At 43.9% G+C, this 22485-nt stretch overlaps 1 protein-coding gene and 1 pseudogene across 1 annotated transcript in view; both read left to right on the top strand.

Moving 5' to 3' along the window:
* ACO2 (aconitase 2) overlaps nt 1–22485 on the top strand; it is a 46410-nt gene that overhangs the window by 236 nt on the left and 23689 nt on the right. The window lies entirely within an intron of this gene.
* Nucleotides 21156–21272, top strand: LOC122424132 (annotated as a pseudogene).

The raw sequence follows: 22485 nt of genomic DNA, 5'->3' as shown, positions 1-22485 counted from the left end.
CCCTACCTCCGGCCGGCTTTTCGTGTACCTGTCCCTGTGGCGGGCCCAGCACCCACGCTCGCTCCTCCGGCGCCCGAGGTCAAGGCGTCCCTGGCTCTGTCAGCTCTCTCTGTTTTGTCCCCGCCCAGCTGGAAGCTTGGGTCTAAGAAGCGGCGGCCAGGTGAAGAGTGGAGGTACCTCTTTCTAGTTTTCCTGGACCTCACTTTCTCCCACATAGGGTTTCGTTTCCTTTTCCTCAAGGTGAGGACAAGGTGACTGGGGGGACGCGGTGGTTGTTGAGCCCGCTAGGCCCAGAACCCGAAGGCCTCACTTCTCATCTCTCAGCAGCGGAGACTTGCTAGCCAAGTGCATCAATCGTTGTCACACCCGAAGTCTGGAGAAAAAAACTATAATCTATTCCATCTTGAGGGGATCCTGCAGAACATACAGCCAAGAGTTCGAGGGGACCTTCCGTCCCCAGCCGTAGTAATTAGTAATGATAACAGTAGTCTCTCACCTTCGCACAGATTGCAAGACAGTTCCTCCTCATATCACTTAATTCATATGGTGATTTGGTAGGATGATTATTCTCATTTGATAGGTGATGAAACTGCTAGGTAAAAGTTCCTACTCTCTTTGAGTGTTACCCAAGTCCTGTGGCCTTAGCATCTGCCCTACTACCTCGCTGTTCTCTTTGTTCATGTCAGCCTGCCCGCAGAACTTTTTGAGCCAGAGTGTGATCCTGGAGCTGACATTTGTGTTTGTGAGAGTACCAGAATGGAGTATTTTGAGCTCACATTCGTTGCTTTTCAGTTACTAGATGGGAAGGTACAAGAATCAACAGTTTGACCTTGACAATCCTGTTATGAACTGTCTAGAAAATTGACTGTGACTGCCAGATGGCTTTTTCACTCCTAACTTGACAATCCTGGGAAGGTGTTGTTATACACAAAGGTGCAATGTCAAGCGTGTATTTTAATAAAAATAAAGTAAGCAAGCACTTGTGGACATTCTATGCAACTTTTCACATTTAACTTTTTGCGTCTACTTTGGATCAGGTAGCCAACTGTGCTTACAGGTTTGAAGAATATGTACTGTACCCTCAAAAAAGTTTTCTGTTACCAGAAGTTATTTATTAAGTCACATTGCTTAAATTTAAATCATTTAAAGTGAAGTCATCATTTATCTTATTTATACTTACGGTCTCTCAGTTCTGGGCAGAAACAGGGGATTTGGCCTAATTATCTCGTTAGATGCTTTGATTCTCCAGGTTAACGATGTGGAATAGTTGTTTCTTCTTGATCCTACTGTCACATGATCTAGTGAAGTTATACAAGGTTATTTGATAAGGTAAATTATTATAGATTTATTGAGCTTGGAATAGAGAATTGATATCACAGTATTTTTTTAACTGAAAAAGAATCTTGGAAAGCATGAGCATTAGCGGCTGTGGGCTAGGAAGAGAGCTGGACTCCCCCATGTTAACCCATATGCTAACCCATCCAAGTGACCTTGAACTTGTAAACTGAATCCCAGTTTCTTCATCTGTCATTTGGAGATTATGTTCATTGACAAACGTTTATTGAGTACTTGGTGATCAGCTTCCATTCATATTGTTATAATGATTGTTACAAGGTGATGAGAAAGAATATATTTGTTGATGATCATCATGTGGTCCAACTTCCTGTTTTACAGATAGACACTCCAAGACCTTGAGAGCCTTGGTCTCCTTGTTTCTGCATTTAGCTAAGATGAATGACCAGCATTATACCACACTGTCTGCTGATAGCCAGTCTGTCTTAAGTAATGGCCAGCTTCCACTGTCGTCTAAAAACTGTGCCTTTACCTCTTTCATGTTTAGCTACATTTGAGAAGTGACGGTACTACCTTAGTTGTTGTGTATACAGAACCCTGTCCATGCATTCAGTTTATTTACCACATATTAACTGAGTACCCTCTGCTTCCTCCGGATATAACGAGAAGCAGAGAGAGCAGACAATTCCTGTTCTCATGGAACTTCCACTACATTCTAACATATTCTACTGCAGAGGATCTTGGAGATCTTTCTCAGCTGAAGTATTTTGGGCAGACCTTGACTGAACCTTGACTGGACCAAAGGTGATGGCAATTACAACTACCACTAAGAGCAGCTAACATTCAACTTAACTGTGTGCCAGTAGCCTCACGTGACTGTGTGAGATAGCGCAGATTTATTAGCCCTGTTTTATAGATGAAGAAATAGGAGTAGAGCAGAAACACAGTGTAATGGCTGAGAGCATAGATTCTGGCATCCCACTGTCTCACTTTAATGCTGACTCTAATACTCATTAGCTGTGGCTTTGGGCAAGTTACTTCACCTCTCTGTGCCTGTTTCCTCACCTGTAAGATATGGATAATAGTATATCTGATTTATCTAATAATCATAGTTGCAAAGTACTTAGAACCCTAATTGCATCTAAAAGAGCTATATGAGTGTTTGTTCATTAAATTAAAATAAACTTGTCTAGGGCCTTATCATTAGTTGTTAGTGGATGTGGTTTGAATCTGGTGCTTTCTGACTCACAAGCCTGAGGTCCCAGCACCTGTACCGTACCACTGCTTCCCTTTGGCATCAAGACTCAGCCTGTCAACTAGGGTACCATTAATGGTCCATAACCAGAGAACAGTGCCCCACAAAGTGTTGTATTGTTTGATATCTGCTACCAGGTAGAAAGATAGAAATAAAGTGAAGGAAATGGAGGTGAAATTTTTGAAAAGCCATATTTACTCTCCAGTTTTTATTCATGGATAGAAAATAAAAGGGGTTGGGCACTTCCAGATACATTTTAGGTCTTTGGTTTTTCCTTGAGATACTGGGATGCTGAGTTCTCACCATGTGACCTTGCGGAAGTCATGTAACTTCTTGCATGTAAATCTGAGGAGTCTGTTAACTACAAACAAGGCTGACACATTTTCAGATGTTAAAAGTGCCTCTGTAAAGTGCCACGTTAAAAAAAAGAATCTTGCTTTGAATTGGGAAACATATCATTCTGGTTCCCTATTCACTGTGATTCCTTCTCAGGTGACCAGTAGTTAGTTGTTGATTTGAATTGAGGGAATGAATGAACGGATGAGTAAGTAAACTTCCAATCTGAAATTTGGGCACAGGGTGTAGAATCACCATCTTGAGGATGAGGGGAGCACACCATTGCCTTTTGAACAGCCTGTTCCTAAAATGTTTATTGAATGTTTACTATGTGCCTATCTCTATTTTAGACAGAGAGAGTAATAATGAGCAGGAATAGTGGAGATTGTATTGTAGTTCTGGGGAGACAAACAAGTGGACAAGAAAGTTTAGCTGTGAAGTAAGACAACGAAGATACAGGATAGTGTGGTTGAGAGAGCAGAGGTGAGGATGTGGCTTAGCTTTTGACTGGAGTGGTTGGGGACGGCTTCTCAGAAGAGGTAGCATTTGAGCTGATACTTAAATGTTAAGAAGACAGCCCTTCAGCATTTTGGGAAGAGCCCAAAGTAGGAGGGGAAGGAGCAGTGTGTGCAAAGCACCTGAGATGGATCTGAGGATAAGAAATAAGGCCAGTGTGGCTGAGGTGATTCGAGGAAGGTCTGAGCAAGTGGCAGGAGCGAGGGTCCTGTTGGATCTGGTAAGGAAATTGGGTTTTACTCCAAGTGTAATGAAAATCCCCTGGAAGATTTTAAATGGTGAAGTGAACAGATTTGATTTATAATTGAGAGGGCTCATTCAGGCTGTATGAGTAGTGGTGCTGGAGCAGTCTTGTCTTCATTGGCCCTGGTGTTCTTTGACACCCCTTTTTTTCCCAGCATGTGGTTTGGAAGGCAGTGGTGGGCTCTGGGCCCTTCAGCATGAAGAAGGGGAGGGACTGCAGGGAGGCTGCTTTGCGGGGAGGGGGGCAGGGGGGAATTGGATGAAATTCGTTAAAAGGTACAAAGTTTTATAGTTATAACTAAGTACTAGGGATGTAATGTACATGGTAAATATAATTAATGCTGCTGTATGTTATATATGAAAGTTGCCAAGAGAGTAAATTCTAAGAGTTCTCATCACAAGGAAAAAAGATATTTTTCCATTTATTTGATTTTATATCTAAATGAGGTAGATGGATGTTCACTACACTTAAAATGTGGCAATTATTTCATCGTGTAAGTAAAATCATTATGCTGTACACCTTAAAACCTACACAGCTATGTCAATTATATCAATAAAACCAGAAGAAAATAATTTTTTAAAAATAGAAACGAACAAAAAAAAGAAACAAAATGAAAAAAGGCAGCACAAAGAATATCAGGAACCTTAGGAGACTTCCTCTAACATTCTTACCATGTGGCTTCAAGCACTGTCTCAACCCTCTGTTGCTCTGTGGTTACACATTTGCAAAATGGGACAGTTGATAGCTACCCTCCAATTGAGAAGGCTCCTGAAGACCTAGTAATGTTTGAAAAGCTCTTTAAACACTTGGTCTTCGCTGGTGGTTCAGATGGTAAAGAATCTGCCTGCAATGCAAGAGACCCAGGTTCGATCTTTGGGTCAGGATGATCCCCGGAAGAAGGAAATGGCAACCCACTCCAGTATTCTTGCCTGGAGAATTCTATGGACAGAGGAGCCAGGTGGACTACAGTCCATTTTTAGAATGGTCCTGAAGACCGGGTAACATTTGGAAGGTTCTTTAAACTCTTAATGCACTATAGAAATTAGTGAGTAGTTTCTAATGTTGTTTTAGAAATAGGCTTTTTCTAGTATTGAGACAAAGGACAGATTTTTTTTTCCCTTAGATTGTTCCAGAATGAATGTATGGAAGCTCTTCTTTCTTTAGTGGATCCGAAAAGGCAGGGAGAATGATTTTTTCTTGGGTTCATTGTGCAAAGCTTGGTCAAAGGAAGAGGCAGCAACGTTGCTGTGTGGCCCTGGAAAAAATAGTTAAGTTCCGGAGCCTCAGTTTCTTCATCTATAAAATGGACACCGTACCTTCTGTCTGTCTGGGTGATAGTGAGTATTAGGTGGGACTGTGTGTATAAAGTGGGAGAAATCTGATGCAGGATATATCGGTGCTTGGTGAGAGTTAGTCTGTGTCTCCACTCCTCTAGATGGTCTGCAGCCTCTATTGCCCAACATTTATCTTCAGCTCATATGTTTAAAAAGAGTCTTGGGACTCCTCGGCGGTCCAGTGATTAAGACTCTGTGCTTTCACTGCTGTGGGCCCGTGTTCTGTCTCTGGTCCGGGAACTAAAATCCTGCACGTGGTGTGGTACGGCCTGAAAAATAAAAAAGAGTGGCTCTAGTGAAACTGCTTGCTCCTCCTGTAATGGCCATGGATGTTGGGTGTGTAGTACTTGTGCAGGAAAACCTTTTGGTACGGCTCTGAGAGAGCTGGGAGAAGAGGAGCAAATGAACCCACTGGCTTCTTGTTTTTTAATTTTCTAAGTTGAAGGGCAGCATTGAGAAGGCGAGCTCTAGAATAACATTTGCAGCATTTCTGTCAATAAATATGAAGTTCCTTGGGGGAATTTAGGCCCAGTTAGGAGCGTTTCTGCTTTCACCCTGCAGGAGCTGAGACAGTTTCTGAGTGGGAGCTTTAATTCTGTGGCCGGTTGTGGGGGGTACCCAAGAGGTCTCGGGAGTTCCTTTAGCCCCTACCCTTCACTGCTCTGTCGCTAGGCACCTTCAGCTGGACATTTGTGTCACTGTTGTGTTGGTCACTACTCACTGAGAGAACTACAGAACTTATTTAAAGGGCCTGGCCTGTGAAGGAGCTTCTGTGCTGGTGAGGAAGAAGCCAGGTCTTAGAAACTGTAATACATTGCGCTGGAGCGAGGAGGGGGGGGCGTGCTGGGTGAGCTAAGTCCACGCCTGCCCGTCCTACCTGCATGAGTGCTGGCGTGTTCAGCCTGCCCCGCCACACCCTCAGCATTTAGAAGATACCGATACTGAGCCGTCAGCCCCGCTCTACTCATCACTGAACTAGGTCTTGTTGGACAAACACTCCCTCACTTGATCTTCACAACAACCTAACATGTAGGTGTCATTAGCCTTGCAGAGTTTCAGAAATTAACTAGTTTTAAATCTTTGTATGTGGCCAAGGAAAGGAGGGCTGGAGAAGTGAAACAGTTAAACAGACCCCAGTTGTTTAAATGGCCTGCCCAAGGTCACGACTAGTATACAGCTGAGCCAGATTTTGACTGCAGGCTTGTTTGACTGCAGAACTCAGGCTTTTTACCCTTCAGTCAAACTGTTTCCCCAGAGAACTCCCCTGAATATAGCAAGTAGAAACTGGATCTCTGCAGAGTAGGCTAGATGGAGGGGACACAGTTCGGTTGGCTCTGTGCCCTGTTGGGATGTGGAGATGTTGGAGGCCGTGATTGCCTCCTGCCCCAAATACCAGCAGAGCTTGAGAGGGAGGGCCCAGAGCTGTGGGTCAGCCTCACAGGCTGCCTGTCGAGCTTTCAGAGGAAGCTATTGCCCCAGGATGGGCGGTGGGGGCCAGACCAGGGCTCAGAATTCACATGCAGTTCATGGTGTGCCTGTAGTCACTGCTTCAGACGCTAGCAAAGGAGAATTAGGCAGATGAGTGAATCTATCAACTGACTTCTTAAAGGAACCCCTACTGCCTTGGAGCCCATTTAGAGGCTGTGTCTTGGATAGACATGGCTCCCTGCCCCCTTTCCAAGCCTCTGAAAAGGACTGCATCACTTTTGTGCCTTCCTGTTGCATAGCAACCAAGCTCACTGATTGCCTAGGGACAGGAGGGAGTTGTTTAGCTTTGGAGTCTTAGGAGGGTTGCCAGACGTTCTCCTACCAGGAGTGGGAGACAGTTGTTAGAAGCAGCAGAGATGTGGAGAGATGACGCTTCTTAAGGAAGGTGCTGACTGATGTGCATTCCTGCGTTGCTCACCTAGACAGAGCCTCACTTGAAGCTTCCCTGCCAGGAAGAGCTGGTTGCTAAGAGCTGTGAGGCTAAAGGCCATTGAGGGTCTTGGTCAGAGGAACCAGGTGTCTTTCCCTTCCTGAGACCTTGAGGTCATCTTGCTGGTGAAAGGGTGGCCTCATGTGGTAGTGCGTTCCCTGCTGGCAGAAAGGGCCTGTCAGGCATTCAGGGGCAGAATGAGTGGATAGATGAGACCTTTTCAATTCTGAGATGTGCTGTCCTGGTGCTTGGAACCTGCTCTGGGAGGGACCTGCTTTGACAGCTGGGAGGGGGCAGAGGGCATGGTCAGAAACAGTAGCTCATGGTTCTTTCTCTTAACATGTAGGCAGGAGGTATGTGAGTGGCAGCATCTCCTCCCAGGAGAAATGAGGAACAGCAGCTTACGTGTATTGAATGCCTGCCAGGAACCCAGCTGCCAAGCTCTGTGTTTTCTATATATTTTTTCCTTAAAGAAGACTATGTTTATAAAAGCTCTCTTTCCTTCTCCCACTTCTGGTTCCCAGAGGCAACACTGATAGGAATTTTGTATTTATCATTCCACACTTTTTTTTTTCCTCTACATTTACAAACAATACATTATTTCTGGGCTTCCCAGGTGGTGCTAGTGGTAAAGGGTCTGCCTGTTAGTGCAGGAGATGTGAGAGACGTGGGTTCGATTCCTGGGTCAGGAAGATCCCCTGGAGGAGGGCATGGCAACCCACTCCAGGATTATTTCCTGGAGAATCCCGGGGACAGCGGAGCCTGGTGGGCTACAGTCTGTACAGTTGCAAAGAGTCAGATTCGAGTGAAGTGACTTAGCACACACATTGTTTCTAATCCTTACAAAATCTCTGCTATTTTACACCAGTTTTACAGAAAAGGAAACAGAGGCTCAGAGAAGTGAAGAATCTGGTCTGAGGTCCCACAGCTAAGGGAGCTGAGGTTCTGAGCCAGATCCCTCCAGCTCTAGAGTGGATGCCTTTCCTGTTTCTAGACGCTGGGGTCGCAGTGTTTCTGCAGTGACACTTGACTGGTCAGAATGGGGCCGGTGACTTCTCTGTCTCTTGCTGAAGCGTCTGCCTTCAGAGACCACGCTCCTCACCTGTTTGGACAGCTCAGCCACCTTCTCTGCTTGCTCTGAGCTGTAGCGCCCTCTGACACATCGTTCCCTGAGGCAGCGCTGGCGTATGGCGTGCTTCACAGTGTGGACAGAGGTCAGACTGGCCCAGCCAGCCTCCCCCATGCTTTGGCTCTGTGAACCGGCACTGAGGCTCAGCACAGACTCTGCCAGAGACGCTCACAACTTGAATTGGAAAGCAAGATGAAGAGCCTTGTGTTCAAATCACGGTTCTACCTTCATCCATCTCATCATCAAGCATTGATGCCCTGGACTCTCTGTGTCCTAAGCTCTGAGTCTGTCGTGGTGACCAAATGAGACAAGTCTTCTGCCCTCATAGAGCTTACATTTTAGTGCAGTTTCTACCTTCTCACCTGTCAGAGTCTGTTTTCTCCTTAAAACAGAAGACAGAATGACCTATGACAGTCCCACTTGGCCCAGTTGTTGGGAAGGTGATGTAAGATAACCTTTGTGGTCCTGCCTCACAGTTTTGTTGGTTTCTTTTCATTTTATTTCTTACCTGACTCCCTGGTGGGTCCACTTTGGTTATAGTCCTTCCTTCAGAGTTTGTTCTGTGTCAGTTAAGCACAAGATCAGGAGAGCCTCCCTCACGCCTGGGAGCCCTGGAGATTCATCTCAGCCAGCAAAGGAGAGGGCACGGTCAGACCAAGAAGCCAGATTCCACCAGAGCCCCTGAGCCCCTGTGGAGGACTGAGCCCAGCTGGCTGCCGAGCCTAAGCAGAGGTTGGGAGACACTGTCTGTAGCATAGTGAGAAGGGTGCGGCTCAGCAGGTCCCCAGCCATGTGACCTTGGGCAGGCCACTTGCTGTCACTGAACCTCTGCATCTTCAGGGCAGTTAGGGAGGATGAGCTCTGTTCAGCAAGGGTTATAAGAGACACTGCCGTGGAGCAGTGGGTCAGCTGTTGCTGTTTACTCCAAAACAGATCTGAGGGCTTTCTGGTCACCCTGAGGGGAGACTCCCACCCAAGTGGATGGAGTTTTGTAGCAAGGAAATACTATAGGAGTGCTTAGAATGGAGAAGACGCAATAATGGTTTTCAGTGATTTGAAGGGCTGAAGCATGGAGGAGTGACTAAGCTCATTTGATCTGGTTCCAAAAGACAGGGCTAGGGAGCATGTACTGGGCTGGCTGCTTTCACATGGGTGCTCTCCTTTAATAACCCCCATAGCGTTAGAGGGGTTCAACAAAACCGCACAGCGTTGTGCAACCTGTTGGGGACAGAGCTGGGATTTGAGCCCCGGTTTCCGTTGCCTAATAGGAAGGAGGTGGGTTTCAGTTCAGTGTGAGAAGCATTGGTTGAGTGTTAGAACTGTCTAGTAGTGGAATAGGCTTTCTGGAAGCATAGGAGCTCCCTAGAATAATCATGTTGAATCCAGGCCCTGTAGAGGTTGCTGAAGAGAAGTTTTCTGCCTTGAGGCTGCCCTCAACTTCCTAGTTCCTGAGAAAATGGAGGGTGAGGGCTTAGTGGAAGTATCTGTTCTAGATAAGGGCCTGGTACTTACTCATGAGAATTTCACAAGGCCTGAGACTTGGACTCCAAGTGTGGGGAAGAAATTTCCCATTTCCTAGTTGTGACATCTGAGTGGATGGCCAATGGATAATCGCTGGAATGATCCTGGGGCCAGGTTGAACCAAGCATTATGTTTTACTTTTGGATTGAGAAAACAAAGACAACACCCCAATAAGTTGTTTTGGTTTTTTTTTAAATATGCCCAAATCATCTTCCTTCTTTAAATAATACTGATCTGGACTACTTATACTCCAACCACAGTGGTCAAATGTTATAAAACTCAGTAATAGCTATTTTTAAGGTAGAATTAATTCCTTACCTTTTTGTTTCTTATTTATAAAGATACCTATTTAGGAAGCTTGGAAAATACAGAAGTATAAAGAATACCATAAAAATTACCTATAATTATTTGTAATACCCAGAGATAACCCACCCCAGCCAGAGATAACTACTGTTAACATTTTGATATATTTCCTTGTAAAGTTCCTAAAATTTTGTAATCGAAATTAAAAACGTTTAATAATTTCTTTAGATTTTCTTCTGATTCTAAAATTAATCTATGTACAGTGTTAAAGGTTCAGATTACCTAAATAGAAAATACTGTCTATAATTTCACTCTCCAGGGATAGCTGCTGTTAACAGTTTGGCATCTATTCCATTTTGATGTTATTTGATTTCTTTAATTCATTTGTGTCCAACTCAGTAAAGTTGCCAGGGTTCACTTGGCACTGGGAAGTTTCAGTGTTCCGGCTTAGAGCCAGTCTGTCTTTGAGGGCTGGCGTATCTGCAAGACCTTGGGTGAGTTACTGTCGTCCTCCAGCCCTCAAGATCCTCATCTGTTAAATGGGACTCGTATACATTAGGGCTGTTCATCCACATAACCATTACTGCTGCTACTAGTAATTATTATTGCTACCATTGTCTTTGCTTAGACACCTCAGCTCTGACACCTGTTCAGTTTGGGTTCAGTGGGTACCCTGGTGCTAGGGGCTGTGAGGAGATGTGGATTCAGCGTGGACTGGTGTTTAGTGCCCTTCTTGGAATCACCGAGTATTGAATTCCACAGGGTTCCTGGCATCAGGCCAGGGAGTCTGGTGGAGGGGTGGTGGTGGTAGGTATTTCTGGATGAGCTTCAAGGAGTTATAAAATTTTGTGTTTTCTAAATTTTCTCCAAGAAACATGTCCTACTTTTTTAAATGGGAGGAAAAACTCTAGTAAAAGCTATTTAATAAATAGCCTTCAGTCTCTCCCAGCATCAGGGTCTTTTCCAGTGAGTCAGTTAGTTCATCACATCAGGTGGCCAAGTATTGGAGCTTCAGCTTAGCAGCCGACCTTCCAATGAATATTCAAGGTTGATGTCCTTTAAGATTGACTAACTTGATCTCTTGTCCAAAGGACTCTCCTAAGAGTCTTCTCCAGCACCACAATTTGAAAGCATCAATTCTTCAGCATTCAGTCTTTATGGTCCAACTCTCACATCTGTACATGACTGCTACCCCAATAAAAACTTCAAAAAAGAAAACTGGGTTCGAAGGCGAACTCTTGGCTTGATAGCACACAACTGGTAAATGGTAGAGCTGGGCCTTTTAGCTGTATCTAAGTTCTTTTCACTGGTCTTAACTCACAGGTCTTAATTCAGCCGCCTCGGCCCTGCTGGGTGTCTGGCCTGGCCTTCCACCACTTCCTGCTTTGTCTTTTACCTCCCGCCATTTTGAGTGATTTCTAGCTCCTGCTCGCTTTGCTTGATGATTCTGGATCATCTTACATACTGACTGTCCTCTGAGTGCCTTGCAAGCCCTTATTTATCCTCCATGGCCCTGCTCAGTGAAGGCTTGCCTGAGGAGAGTTCACTGTTCCCTCTGCTGTACTCCTGCCTCTTGTGTGTGTTTCCTTCTTCCTGCGGGTCACAATGGGCGCACTGACGTGCTGATTGCGGCCAGGCTGTGTAAGTGTAGGGACCATCCTACTCTTCTTGGTATCTGTGTCCGACTGGCATGGGAGAGGTGCTCAAGTGTGAAAATACAGATGTGCTTATGGGAAGTAAGTAGGTTTCATGATAAGCCACTGTCAACCTGTTCTGCTTTGGCTCCCCTTGAGTGCATTATCTACATGGCAGCCACGATGACTTTTATTGTTTTAAGGCAGATATAGTCCTGTTTCAATGGCTTCCCATTACTTTTAGGATCAAGTTAAACGTTTAACATGTCCTACTGTAAAGCTTATACATACTTATAAGAAGAGATCAAGGCCTGACTGCTTGATCTAAGTAAAGGTGCAGTGAACCCCTTTCATGTTCAGACAGTTCGTTACTTAGATACAGAATGAGAAGAACAAGCTGAAGGTGCCCGCTCCCTGGGTTCCAGTTGCATACACTGAAAAGGGCAGCACCGGAACAAAAGGAACTGAGGACTGATCCGAAAGCTGTGGCGGCCCTGGTACCACTGGATGGGTTTGTATTCTGCAGTTCTAGTTTAAAAAGTCCAGGGCAGAAAGCGCTGTACCTCATCAGATCCTGGGAGGCGAGGAGAAAGTGTCTCATGACTGCCTCCCAGGAAGGTAAGGAGTCAAGTGGGAGATGACTTCACAGCTCCTTTAGAAGCCTTCTGCCCTCTGGTGTTCCGAGGTGTTTCACCAGGTATTCCACCAAGACGCAGATAAGCTTTAGTTCAGGGTTGCTGGGGGGCTTTTCTCATAGATCTACAAGGTCCTTTACAGTACCTGGCTCCACTTTACATCTTAGCTTTATTTTCCGCCATTTCCACTGCCCTTTACTCACTTTGCTCCAGCCAAGCTGGCTTTCTCTTTCTTTTTTCAACTACCAAGTGCTTCCCTGCCAAGGGGAATTTGCACCTGCTGTTCTCTCTGCCTGCCAGGTTCCCCGAATTCCTTCTCTTAAACCACACATTATTTGCTTGACTAGCTCCTAGTCATGTTTCAGTTCTCAGATGAAAGATCACTTTCTTGGAAAAAGCCTTTCCCCCACCTAGATTGGGTTCTCCAGCTTTATGCTGTTAGAGTGTTGTAGCTGCATCACCTTTCTTTCACAGCACTTATATCAATTGCTTCCATGGTCTCATGAGTGATATCTGACTTGATATCTGTCTTCTCCACCAAACTATAAGCTCACCAGTGGAAGGGACTGGGTCTTGTCTTACTTATCTTATTAATTCAAGCACCATAGCACAAAGTCTCTTTGTGCTTGTGTTTAGTTGCCTCAGCTGTGTCTGACTCTGTGACGCCGTGGACTGTAGCCCACCAGCCTCCTCTAACCATGGGGATTCTCCAGGAAGAATACTGGAGTGGGTTGCCATGCCCTTCTTCAGGGGATCTTTCCAACCCAGGGATCAAACCCAGGTCTCCTGCATTGCAGGCATATTCTTTACTGTCTGAGCCACCAAGGAAGCCCAGCACAAAGTCTGAGGCTGGATAAATATGTGTTTAATGAATTAGTACTACTTCAGTTTTAATTAGGGAGGTAGTATGGTGGGGAAAGTGTTGACTTGCGAGTTAAGTGACTTGAGTTCTGCTCCAAACTGCTGGATTTTTTTTGTTTTGCTGCACCATGCAGTACCTAGGATCTTAATTCCCCAACCAGGGATCAAACTTGCACCTCCTGCATTAGAAGTGAAAGTCTTAACTACTGGACTGCCAGGGAAATCCCCAAACTGCTATTAACTAGGTATGTGTGACCTGGGACACTCTTCATCTGTCAAGTGAATAAAAGATACTTGGTGATCTGGGGTCACCTTGGGTTCTGATAATCTGTGCTTTCCAGATGGACCATTTATTAGCCTAGTTCTAGAGGGAAGGGACCTAAAATGAGAATCCAGCTGCCTACTTGACCTCTCCACTTGGGGGTCAGACAGGCAGACTCCCAGGCTCTCCCCAAGCCAGCTCTTCCTGTTGCCTCCCTGATTTCAGTGAATAGCAGCTCCATTTTCCCAGTTACTCAGGCCCAAACCTCAGTGGTGTCCTGACTTTCCTCTCATGCTTCCTTGGCCAGTGTGTGAGCAGATCCTGCCGTTAGAATATTACCTTCTCACTGAAGCCGTTCCTAACTATCCTCTCCCCACTTCTCCGGTTCACTCTCCCATTGCTTCTGCTGCCTTCTCTCGCATGACACTAATATCTGACTGAGATTTTACTTGTGTCTCTGTCTCTATTTGACTGTCTCCCCCACCCCCCCTTAACCTCCCGGAATGTCAGTCCCAAGAGGGCAGGGAGTACGGAAACATTTTATTCATTGTTGTGTCCTCAGTGCCTGGCACCCACAGTCACTCTTAACTAGTTGATAGATGGGCAGAATGAGTAAACAGATGGTAAGGTTTGGTGGTAGAAGGGAGGGGAGACAGAATGACAGTGAAGATAGATGTTTTTCACCAGAGTCAACCTCGCTTTTCATTTCTCAAGTTTCTGGCTGCTGCTGAGATAATAGGGGTAATATTAAAACCTAGCTTTTTCCTCCTCCTTGCATCTTACTTCTCCAGTGTCCCCCAAAGACAGTTTTGTTCTGGAAAGTTGCATGACAGAGGGCACTAGAGTGTACACACGGAATTGAGGGAATCAACCTGAGGTTACAGGTTTTAAATTTTTTAAAGTAAGGACACCAAAACAGCAGCAAACCAAACCAGAAAGCCCACCAAATCACCCTCTACTGTCACCATTATTTCTTTAAGGGATCTTTTTAACATCAAAAATACAGAAAGGCTCAACAAGGGACGTGTTTTTTAAGTGTAATAAATTTGTCTGGAAAAAAAAAAACTTGCTACATCGCCTTTATTTATCCCGTTTTCCTGGTGGATATTTGTGTGTGGACAGGCACCAAGTGGGTGGGCTGAGGTGGGGGTCACTGGTGCAGGAGGTAGAATGCTGCAGAGAGCCTGGGGATGCAAACGCTTGCGGTGACGGTCCCTTGTTGTTTGGCTTTGATGTTTGTAAGTGATGTTTTAAAAATTTGCGTTACAGTTGACATACAACTTTCTAATAGTTTCATGTATACAACATGATTATAGATATGTATGTATTGCAAAACAATGACCACAGTCAGTCTCATTAACATCCACTGGCATACCTTACACTTGATATTTTTAATTGAAAGGGGTCCCCAACCTTGGGGATCTAATGCCTAATGATTTGAAGTGCTGATGTAATAATAATAGAAATAAAGTTCACAATAAGTGTAATGCATTTGAATCATCCCTAAACTATGCTGTGGAAAAATTGTCTTCCACGAAACCTGTCTCTGGTGCCAGAAAGGCTGCATTAAGGAAGTGTTTTCAAACTGCCTATATTGACCTGTTATTGGATCATGAAATTAATGGGGTGCAAGTTACTTTCAAAAAAATAATACAGAAAGCTAAATGGAAAAAGCCTGACCCAGAAGGCCACCTATTGTATGATTTCATTTATATGAAATACCTGTGGTAGTCAGATCCATAGAAACAGCAGATCAGTAACTGCCAGCTGCTGGGACAGGGAGGGTGGAGAGAAAGAGGAGCAGCCGCTCGCTTTGGTGGTGGAGTTCTGGAACGAGACCATGGTGATGGTTGCACACTGAATTGTACATTTAACAGTGGTAAATTTTATGTGTGCATGTGTATTTTACCACAATGAAAATAATTAGAGAATAAAAACTATCAGTATACATTGCCCATGTTAGGTGTGAAACTGAGTTACACAGACTGGCAAGTACCTGCTGCTGGATCACACCATAAAGTGTATTTTGTGCCTGTGTGTTTCCAGTCAAAACTGGAAAGCCATCTCTGCGAGGGTCCTTTTAGCCCAGAACATCTTGTGGCCAATATTTGGATGTTGCTAGGATACCACAACGGACTTTGAATGACTTCTTCCTTCCCTGATGACTCTCCACAAATGGCTTGCGATTTGGAGTAAATCACTCATTCTCTCTGTTTGGCTTTTGCATCTGTAGCCAGTGTTTTTTATTTAAAACCAAACATGATCTTGTTTGAGCCCTGAGGAGGTCTTAGCATCCTTTTCACTTCACCACTCTTATTTTCCTGACTTCACTGACCTCTGTACCTAATGCATACAATAGCTACTCTAACACACTACCACACTGTTTCCATGTCTGTCGTGTCCCACCAACTTCTGGTCTTGAGGGAGAGCATTGTGGTTTTCTAGAGTCAAGTGTGGTACAACTAAGCTATCTTCAGGTGTTTGTAGCAAATAGCATACAGGTGTGTGGAGATAATGACCCTACCCCACCTCACCCCCAACAATTGAGGCTGCCAGTTGCCTCTTAGCAACAGCCTGGTGTGTTTACCACGAAGAATTTTGTTCAAGGGCTTTGAAGTTTGGAAGCTGCTCGGAGACAGTTTTTGGCATCTAGGAACATGTTCATTGTTTGTTAAATGACAGGGACTATTCTCCCTATTTAATAATTATTTTAAAATAGTTTGACCAGGCTGGGAGCTAGTCATCTCTGAATCTGGCTGGCTTTCTGTGACATTGTGCTGGGTTGCATTGGATGTGTGCACACGTGCATGCCATTACCTCCATGCCTGTGAACGAAGGTCGGAGGCTGTGGCTGCTCCGGAAAGACCTGAGCCCTGGGGGTTTTCCTCCTCGATGCAGATAAGGTGCAGATAAATCTATTGTGATGTTGCTGTGCTTTCCCCTAGGCCTTTGGGGAATTAGTGGGTTTATCTGAGAGCCTGCTTGCTGGGGAGTAGTATTTATAGAATCTCTGAGCTGGAATGCACTCTAGGGAGCATCTAGTCCAGTGGTTCCCAGACCCAGCTGTGTCAGAGTAACCTACGCTCGGACTAATGCTTAGGTTCCACCTCTGGTGACTCTGAGAGGTCTGGGAGCCTGTAGGGGCTAGACACCCTGTCTGTGAAATCTCCCAGGTGATTTTGAAGCATCCAGAATAATCTGCTTCTCCCATTTTATAGAAATGGGAAAAAGAAGGCACAGAAAGTCTAGGTTTTTTGTCCAAGGGTACATTGTGACCCAACTCCGAGGCCAGATCTCTGGATTCCCACCCCTTGAATGTTCCTTCTTGGCCCCCACCGCCTCCTGTCACCTGGGGGATCGCCCTGTCCACCAGACCACACACAGGGAAGTGACCCATGGGGTCGGCACTCTGAGCTTGGTACCTTCCCCAAATGTTGGATTTCAGAATTGAGGTTCAAGGACAAAAATATGATACTAGGGAACTTTGGTTTTTTCTACACCATCTGAAAACAGTATCACCTTGATACAAATTTGGGGGATTATAGGAGAAAATAATTTTCCATCTTAACCCAAACAGTTTTTTATAATGTTCATTGCCTTTACATATTTAGAATTATTTCTTGAGGATAGAGTCTCAGATATAGAATTATTGGGTCAAACGTATGGATGAGCCCGTGGGCGTCTTATTGACAAACTGCTTTATGAAAAGATTGAATTATCAATAGTTTGCTTGCAAGCAGTCTATAAGAATATTTCTTTGGTTCTGATTTCAGTTTAGTTCAGTCGCTCAGTCATGTCTGACTCTGCAATCCCATGAACCGCAGCACACCAGGCCTCCCTGTCCATCACCAACTCCTGGAGTCCACACAAACCCGTGTCCATCGAGTCGGTGATGCCATCCAACCATCTCGCCCTCTGTCCCCTTCTCCTCCTGCCCTCAATTGGTTCTGATTTAATTAAAAACTAATGCTGGCTACATTCTTTCTAATTATAAGAATTATTATAAAATGAGTCTTTTGTAGAAAATTTGGAAAATACAGAAAAATCAAGAAGGAAATTTAGGCCGTTCTATCTAGCACATGGATTTAACTGTACTTGATGCCTTACTTAAAAGATTTTTTTGTCATGACTTTTTACACATAAGGAAATATAGAAAATAGTACAAAGAATACCCATATACCTACCGTCCAGAATCAAAAGTTATCAACATTTTGCCTTATTTCCTTTCTTCACTTCTCCCAAAAGTGTCTTTGGTTTCTTTCTCTTTCCACGTCAAAATCTAATTAAAAAAAAAATTGCACTACATTGACATGGCTTCTGTAGTCTCTCTTAACCTAGAACAGTCCCTCCCCACTCCTACACACACACACACACCCCCACACACACACCCCCCACACACCCCCCAGAACAGTCCCTCCCCACTCCTACACACCCACACCCCCCCCCCCCCCCCCCCCCGCCGTTTTCCTCTATGACGGTGACTTCGGGAGGAGACCAGGCCAGTTTCTTGTAGACTGTCCACACTCTGGATGTAACTGGTTATTCTTTTATTCCCTGCATTTCCCTTAAACTGGAAGTCAGGTCCCAAAGCTTTCTTAGATTCAGTTAAATATTTTTTTGATAGGAATTCTTCCCAGGTGATGCTGTCTGATCAGGAGGCACAAATGTGAGGTAGTCTTGCTATTGGTGATGCTCTTTGAATGCTGGGTTAAGGTGGTAGTAACCAGGTCCCTGTAGTGTGAAGGTACATTTTTTCCCCGTTTTCCTTAGTAATGATAAATTCCTGTAAGTTAATTTGCTGAAACAAAGAGTTTGCACATTTTTAAAAACTAGAATACTTTTGATTGTTGTCCAAATGCTCCTTACTGATCTTGCTATGTATGCTATACTACAGTAAACATGCTTTTTTTGCATTGATTTGTCTCATCCATGTTTTCCCCCTGATTACAAAAGGAGCTCACATATGTAGCATTTGGAAATACTTAGCCTAGAACATAAAAGTGCCCATAATTCTAATCTCTACAAATAACTGCTGTGAACAGTCTAAGCATATCTTACCAGTTATTTTTTTTCTGAGCATATTTACATTTGTTAATTACTATTATTATACAGAAACGGGCCCATACCGTAGTACTATTTTGCCACTTATTTTCGCCGAATGTCATGGAATTTTTTTTCCTGCCAATAGAGGTAGATCTACTTCCTTTTAAAAATTATGGCAAAATATAAAATTTGACATTTTTAAACATTTTCAAGTGTCCAGTGGCATTAACTACATTCACAATGTTGGAAGACCACCACTATTACCTTGTTCTTTTTAAACAGCTGTAGAATGGCTTTCCTTCATGGGTAGACCAGAATTTATTCAATCAGTGCCCTATTTTTGTACAATTAGGTTGTTCTTTTAGAAACAGTGATATAGAGAATGTCCCTGCCAGTCTCTGTGCTCTTTTAAGTGAGTATTTTTATGAGGTAGCTTCCTGGAAGAAGAAGAAAAGTTAGTCATAAGATAGAAACATTTCACATTTTATTTTATTTATTTATTTTTTTTTTGAAACATTTCACATTTTAATAGGTAGTGCCTAATTGTCTTTCAGAAATGTTCAACCTGTTTACAATCTAACCAAAAGCATCTGAGACTGGTAAATTATTAATGTGTCTTGTTAACTGTTTGCTGTTACAAGGTTAACCGAACTTGCTTTATATTCAACCTTGTTCAATAACGAAGAACTGGTTGGTAAAGTTAAAAAAAAAAAAAGAAATCCATTGGTTTATTTAACTAATGTTTATGTAACACCTCCTGTGTATCAGACCTGGTGTTCAGTCATATGGGGAATTTCATTATGACACAGAGACAGTCTCTCCCTTAGTGGATCTTACAGAGTAGTGGAGACAGACAGCATCTCACAAATGAATCTTAGAAAATAGTAAATGGGCATATGTGAGAGGAGGCTCTGCTTGGACTGAGAGTTCAAGAAGTTTCCCTAAGAAAGTGAAGTTAGTTTGGAAGTTGAAGGATGAATGGGAATTACCTACATGAAGGGCAGATTGGGAAGGGATGGACAGAGCTTTCTAAGCAGAAGAAACAGCATGTGCAAAGGCCCAGTGGCAGAGCCCTTTAGGCTTTGTACTGGCTGAGGAAGTTCAGTGTGTTTACTGCCCTGGAGGAAAGCAAATTCTGAGTTACTCAGAGACCAAATAGATGCGGTCTCACTGCCAGGACCCCATAAGTAGAAGGGATTTCAGAAGGACGGGAGACTTTCCAAGGCAAATTCTAACAAATTGCAAGTCGTCCGAAGGAGAGACAGAAGAGATGTACCTATAGACCTCAGCTTAGATTTTCAGAAGGTCTTTGCCAGAGTTGGAAGGAGGGCAAATAACTAAGGAGAAATACTAAGACAGCTGGAATACTAAGACAGACAGAAGAGGGTCAGGAATGTCAAAGGCCCACATGAGCTAAGGCTTCTGAAAAACACTGATCAACCAAAAGCTGTGTTTGCAGTAAGCAAAATAAGAGGCATGCCTCTTCCGCCAGAATCCAGAAAAGGAGCACAACCTTATCTAATTTTGTGTCTGTCTCCTCCGTGAAGGAAAAGAATACAATGAGCACATATTCTATGAACACACTCTGTGCCAAGCACTTAGATTATTTCATTTAATGTTAATGCCAACACTTATCTCCCATTTTCTCTACAGGGAAGCTAAAGCTTGGCTAGGCTGAGTAACTTATCCAGGGTCACATCAGGTTGGTGGTGCTGGATTGGGCGGTCTGACTATAGGTCTTCTATCTGAACCATGACACCAGGCTGCCTTCAAATGGGAGAGGATAGGCTTTGTGGGGCAAGAGGAAGGCAGAATCCAGGGGAACTGGCTCCTCTTAAACAGGCCCGTGCTTACATTCTGGATTTACTGCTTATCACATGTAGGACTTGTGACTTAACCTCTTTGACCTTCAGTTTCCACATCTGTAAGATGGGAATAACAGTCATCTTGCACAAAATTAGACACAGAAAATGCCTGGTGGCATAGAGCAGGTACTAAATAAGTAATGACTGGGTTTTTTGTGTTTTTTTTTTTCCATTTATTTTTATATTTATTTTTTTATTTACTTGTTTATGTTGAGTCTTTGCTGCTGCACGTGGGATCTTTGATCATCCTTGTGGCAAGGGAGATCTCGTTCCCTGACCAGGGATCAAACCTGGGTCTCCTGCATTGGGAGCTAGGAGTCTTAGCCACTGGACCACCAGGAATGTCCCTGTTACTTTTATTCTAAGATCACCCGTAGCCTAGTGTTCATTTTATTTTACATGTGAGATATACGTGGTCTGTGAATGAATGATTACATGGTGTCTTTGCCCTTGAGGTCAGCCTCTTCAGAGTTACACGTGACACTTCTAACACTTCAAACCTCTCAGTTCAGCTCTGAAGCAGGTTTCACCTCAGCTCAGCTGAGGTTTCACCCTTTGAAAAGCTAAGGCCTGGAGGAACATTGTGAATTGCTTACAGTCTTACAGCCAAGCTAATAACATCCTTTTACTTTTTTGTTGCAGTTAGTAGATTAGTAAAACAATGAGTGCTGAGTGTTGATTTCTGTAGGACAGGTGACAGGTCAGTCAGGCTGTCCCTAGCCACAAAGCATTAGTGATGACTTAGTGACATTTCAGTCAGGTGGTTATTATTATTGAGGGGTGAAGACCTAGGGAGTGTCACTAAATAGCTTGGCATGACCAAACGTCCACCCTGGGGAGCCTGACCTGGAATGGGTCACATTTGTACTGAGACTTGAATGAACAGCCTGAGAGTTGTTCCTACTGTGTGTGTGGCTGACGTCTATTGGGAAGGCCAGCCTATCAGACCTGCGGTGACTGACCCGGACTCCTATAGACCACAAGGGGCTGGAGGTGGACAGAAACCGGTGCTGAAATTAAGTCAAGGTTAAGGTATGTTTATAACACACTAAACAGGAATCTGGGTTATTGTGACAAGGGGCGCAAAACTTGTGATCTTCCTGTGAACAAACACTCAACACGTGTCCCCCTGTACCTCCATGTGGCTGTTGGCAGGACCTGTGGAACAAGGCTCAGTGTTGCTTAGAAAGCTACAGTGATTGGTTGGGGTTAGGGGGTTGCCATCTAGAGCCTGTCCGGTCCATGCATGGGTGGGCCATGAGAGGTTAAAGGCTTTGAACCTCCCTTTTCAAGAAAAAGAAGAAAAATAGATTCCAACTATGTGGTATTCTGGAAAAGGCAAAACTATGGAGACAATTAAAAGGTCAATGGTTGCTAGGAATTTGGGGGCAGAAGGGAGATGAATGCACAGTACAAAAGTTTTTATGAGCAGTGAAAATTCTTTGTATGACAATGTAGTGGTGGATGTAAATACTTTGTATGACAATGTAATGCTGGATGGATGTCCTCATATTTTTGCCCAGACGCACAGAATGTGCAACACTGTTCACTTCATTAAAGTGGACCCTCAGATGAACTGGGGACTTGATGACAGTTCATCCTTGGTTAAAAAGGAAAAAACTTAAAATGACTTAGGATAGACGTTTTGTCAAAACTTTTGTTTCACTGTTATATACATATATGTATTATATATGTTTGTGTATTTGTTGGACGGTGATATAAAGTGTACTTTTTAGATCAAAAAAGTTTGCAAGCTTCTATAGTTAAATTGTACTGGCAAATAAAGGCACAGATTAATTTCTTTTCTTTTCTTTTTTGGCACAGATTAATTTCAAAGAAGAAAAAAAAGATGAAGGTAGAGCTCTGCACAGAAAATGAAGTCAGTAGTACAGTGTAGCTTGAGTGGTCAGTTAGGATGATGTCCATTGAGGTGTTAGGAGGTAGGAAATGATGTGTGTGTCAACGGTGAGGTCTACTGTCTCTTTGCCCTCAGCATAGGGCATGGTCGGGCTGTTGCAGAATTTAGAAACACACCGTATTATATAGGAAGAGTTGAAACACTCAGGGCTACCTTTGGCCTAGTAAAGAGGAGATTTAGAGAATATGATAGATCCTGTCTTTAAATAGCTGAGGAGGACCCCACCCTCAGCTGAGTTGCTAATGTGGGTTGAGCTTTAGGTTTATGTTGTTGCTGTTGGTCATGTCGTGTGGCTTGCGGGATCTCAGTCCCCCAACCAGGAATTGAACTGGGGCCCACACAGTGAAAATGCCAAAGTCCTAACTGCTAGAATATTCCCAGGATTACATATTTTTAACAATCTCAGGAGATTCTGTTG

Source organism: Cervus canadensis, chromosome 21 (assembly GCF_019320065.1).
Source record: "Cervus canadensis isolate Bull #8, Minnesota chromosome 21, ASM1932006v1, whole genome shotgun sequence".
Lineage (NCBI taxonomy): Eukaryota > Metazoa > Chordata > Mammalia > Artiodactyla > Cervidae > Cervus > Cervus canadensis.
The sequence above is the reverse complement of the archived record's forward strand: the minus strand, read 5'-3'. Positions and strand labels throughout refer to the sequence as shown.